Source organism: Macrobrachium nipponense, chromosome 8, assembly GCF_015104395.2.
Source record: "Macrobrachium nipponense isolate FS-2020 chromosome 8, ASM1510439v2, whole genome shotgun sequence".
Classification (NCBI taxonomy): domain Eukaryota; kingdom Metazoa; phylum Arthropoda; class Malacostraca; order Decapoda; family Palaemonidae; genus Macrobrachium; species Macrobrachium nipponense.
Window position 1 is genome coordinate 25,912,219 of NC_087203.1, and position 4,947 is coordinate 25,917,165.

General features: G+C 30.1%; 1 protein-coding gene across 3 annotated transcripts in view; it reads right to left on the minus strand.

The window, feature by feature from the left end:
• LOC135222624 (neural-cadherin-like) overlaps nucleotides 1–3,141 on the minus strand; it is a 451,947-nt gene extending 448,806 nt beyond the window's left edge. For all 3 annotated transcript variants that reach the window (XM_064260738.1, XM_064260737.1, XM_064260739.1), the window contains exon 1: nucleotides 2,734–3,141. The gene's annotated coding sequence lies outside the window, so the exon portion shown is untranslated. The remainder of the gene's footprint in view (nucleotides 1–2,733) is intronic.
• Between the last annotated feature and the right edge of the window lie 1,806 nt (nucleotides 3,142–4,947).

Sequence of the window (4,947 nt, forward strand, 5' to 3'; positions counted from 1 at the left end):
ACTGCTCTGAACGGAAAGTGAACAGTAATTTAGAGCATTGCGTGTTAAGCTACCCAGAAGCAAGCCAACTCACTCCGATGCAATTAGCTGTACTTTTTGGAGAACTTGAATATTTATGGTAATTGTCTAATTTCTTATCAATCTCCTCAGTAGCCAGCGTATTCTTTTAATGCCGATCTTTTGTTAAAATTTTTTTTAAATTTTCCATTGGAATTTTTGTATGGGTGTCGTGTTCTATTGAGTTTTTGTTGTTTTCGTGTTTTTTTTTTCGGGTTTCAGTGATATTTCCTCTAGTCTCTTATTTATCCTAAACTTAAATTTTCCCCCTTTCATTTTCAGCCTACACAAAAATAATGCCTGAATCAATGTAACTATCGCTAGGAACTGAAACCATAGTGAATTTCCTCTGAGAGGTTTTACTGTTTCACATGAAAAACCTTTCCTTACCCATCTTGGTTTTCCCTTAAATTTATAATGATACTTGTAGCTATAAATAATACCCTTTTCCCATAGAATGTGGCTGAATGCTTTAAAATATTTCAATTCCCGCATGCACAGATAACCACTTTCGATAATCACCTACTTTATCTCTCAAATCTTTCAAATTCACTTGTCGGTTACTGATGTGAGGTGGCACAAGGCCTCCTTAATCTCGTACAGCAACGGCGACAAATTTTATTGTAATTATACTGAGTGTCAGTCCTAGATCCATTTTGAGAAATCTCTGTTCGAGGTCTGTAGAACTAATAACAAAATTATTGTAGTATTTAGAATTCACAATATTTTAGTATTACTGACATACTAAATAAAGCAGGAATTTAGAAACTAAAAGATCCACAAAAATAAAATAATAAAAAAAACTCGCAGACTACGGACCTCTTAAGGTGTTATGCTTGCAGACTTCATTTGAAGTGTGAATATGTCTTGACAGTAAACTGACCAGTATTAAAGTAACGTAATGATTTAAAAAGGAAACTCGCTAAATTCTGCGAACCGATGAATATTAAATTATCAGCTAAGATATCACGAATCCCTAGGAAGTTTAATTACAATGACATTACAGAATCCGAAAAAAGCTTTGTAGACTCCTTCTGCTTCTTGAATTCAATAAAAAGTGGATGAAATGTGAAGAATTAAACCACTGATTATTTTGGCTTCACAATATATGAAATGATTTTAAATATTTCTTCCCTTTAGGGCATTTTAAGTTATATACATTTCAAAGAAAATTTCTTCGGGTACGTGATGTTTTGCTGCTATCCTGTCAGTAGCGAAACATATTATATATTTATATGTATATGACTCATAATACATATGTATATATATAATATATGTATGTATATGTATATAATATATATAAATATATTTATATATATATATCTATATATATATATATATATATAATATATATTTATACTCCAGATATAGTATATGTAATATATATATATATAATATATATATATATATATATATATATATATTATATATATATATATATTTGTACTCCAGATATAGTAAGTCAGATGACCGACAAAAATGAAAGTCAAAGGTCACATCTTTGCAACAAAGAGAAACACTAAATTGCTAAGGAGCGGGGTTTAGTAGTAAGTCTGCTTAAGGAGAGAATTTGGGATATCATTACAAACCGATGATTCTGCAGTGGTCATACAGTTAACGTTATCTTTCACCAACTACTAGTAAAGATGTATGGCACTGGCACTATCCGCAGAGAGTGCTGTGCATATTCCTGCAGTTTCGAAATCGACATAAAGCGCAAGAGGGCAAAGGTTTTATTTTGTACACACGAACACAGACTTCATATAATATTACATACCATTTACCAATACATCTATATATATATATATATATATATTATATATATATAGTAATATATATATATAGTATTATGAGTATGTGTGTTCGAGTGCACAAAAATGTGTTAAGATAGACATAACCTTTGTGTAGATTAGGATGTAACCCAGTCGATTATATTGCCATTTTTTGTGATTGGATGTATCCTTGTAAATAACAGGGCTGCGCTTATCAAAGTTTAAAGGGGGATGGGTGGATCAGAGTGGGTGCAGGAATGGTGTAGCACCATGGGTTAGATTAGGTTGTTTATATATTTTATTGTTAGTTTTATTGTTTTAACTTATATTATCTATCTGCGTTTTAGTCATTAGGACTTAAATCCATTTTTTAGAACCTGCTATAACAGGATTCACCGTTTCTTGTTTATGCTAATCATTCGTTTCGGTTTTACTTAGCTAAGAACTTACTTATTTAGATAGGTTCACGAGCACACATTTACCTATAGTTTGGTTTGCCGCTATGAATAGCAATATCTATCGGTAATGAACAAATAGATTTTAAGATGTACCAGTTTATCGCTCTGTGTGTATATATAATATATATATATAGATATATATATATATATATATATATATATATATATATATATATGTAGTATATATGTGTGTGTGTGAGTGTGTGTGTGTGTATATATATATATAATATATATTATATCTAATATATATAGACTAATTAGATATATATATTATAATATATATATTATATATCATTTATTTATAGTTATTTGGTGTAATTACGGTATATATGAAAAACATGTGGTCGCTAAGTAATCATACGAGCATTTTCGAGTACGGGAGATACACATTTGTGGCTGATATAAAGTTTTATGAATGATATTAACAAAATAAGATGATTACTCACGTATATTCTAGGTTCAGACGACCTCCCGAAGCAAAGTTACAGCATCATTTTCCTCAGCTGTAAAAGTAATCGCGGCCTTTCACTTCGTGAGTGGGTTCCCTATTTTGATTGTCTTGGTTTAATATTGTAATGCAGAAAATTGTTGTTGATCAGTTCTTTTTCAATTTCCCACCAGTGAAAAGTTTTGACACTTTCTTTGGAGGACGCTTAATTGCAAAACTTATATTTCACAATCAAATATTTTCCAAAAATCTTCAGTTATTTAGACACGCAGCCTAAATAACGCTGAAATGTTTCTAAATACCCATCGAGGGCGATAATTCACTTAAAGGACAAATTCGGAAAGTTTGTTTACCGCTCAAGAGAACAGTCACCGCACAGCGCTACGGGGACAACCGTCTGCTACGAAAGCCGACACCAGAATGGTCCCGAGATAGCCTTTCTACCCTTGAGCAGAAGCGCTTCTCTCTCTCTCTCTCTCTCTCTCTCGTCTCTCTCTACTCTCTCTCTCTCCCCGCCCCCCCCCCCCCCCCCCCCCCCATCAAATGTAACGGAAATGGAAGCGTAACCAGTTTTTTTTTTTCACCTTTTTTTGGACCAAATAACGAGAAGTGAAGCATAATAGGATATTGACATTTGTTTCTTCATCCTATTATTGTTTTTTTTTTGTGTTTGTTTTTTTTTGTCACCACAGAAATGACTTTCCCCAGTAGTTCTTGTAGAGAACACTACTGAACAAGGTATTTTTTCTGGATTTAAGCTAGAAGGTGACAATAAGTGTAACAGAATGGATAGATCTAGTGATTTTCATAATGTAATTATGATAAGTCTGGAATGAAAGGCAAAAGGAGGAATGTGTAGGGTACTGAAGATGTAAGGCGCAGAGGAAAAGGCAAAATGAAGTGTCAAGGATGTATATTACGTAAGATTAATGGTTAGGAGCAATTAAATGTTATTGTGTCGGTTGTATATTTTGTGTTAGAACCCGTAAAAAGCCTTGCATTGGTTATGTGAAAGTGGGGTTGAAAATATGTTTTTATCCCCGTGGCTGCTTCATATTTCCTATGGAAAGATTGATGACAGAAATCAAAGGATTCTCTTTGTAGATATACTCTGTATAAAAAGCTGTGCGTAAGAAAATGTCATGACTGGCATTTGACAAGATTTTTTTTCTATTTCTATTTATTAATTTTTTTCCTTTTTGCAGAATGCGCGGTCCTGATTTAGAAAATCATTAGAAACCAAACTAGTGAAATATGACCTAAATATGGTTAAGACGGTAAATGGGAATTTTGCAATAAACCAATGAACTTTAAGCAAATGTTGTGGATTAATGGCAATGGGCAATTAAATGATAAGGAAAGAGATAGTCACAGAAGAAGTGAGTCAAGGTAGGCAAGAACAACTCTCAAACATAAAGTCAACTGTGGATGCTAGACGTTGATGAAAGAATGGCTGATATTCTTGAGAGGAATTGTTTTCGTGGTATCTATTGCGTAAAAAGAATTGGAGGGCTAAACACGTGATGATAGCCTACTTAGAAAAGTAAATTTCGTCGTAAAAATATTGGTCCGGTATTCTTAGTGTTATTTGATTATGAATGAAAAGAGGAGGGGTAAATATTCCAGAAGCATTTTGTACCTTGATGCTCATGAGACTTTTGCATAGGTATGAGAAATTTGTTCTCATACCTTGCATGTTTATATGTATTTTATATATATGTATTATATTATATATATATATATATATATATATATATATATATATATATTATATATATATATATATATATATAATATATATAAATACTATATATATATATATATATATATTATATATATATATTATATTATATATATAATTTATAGATATATATATATATAGATATATAATAATATGATATATATATATATATAATATATATATATCATATATATATATGATACTATTATATATACTATAATATCTATACTATAAATATAATGACTATATATATAGATATATTTATATATTATATATATATATATATATATATTATTATATATTATATATAATATATCATATATATATATAATATATATTATATATATATATATATACTATAATATATCTACTTCTATATATACCTATATATTATCTATATATATCTGTACTATATATATATACGCTGTATCTATATACTATATCTATATCTATTATTATAATATTCTATTT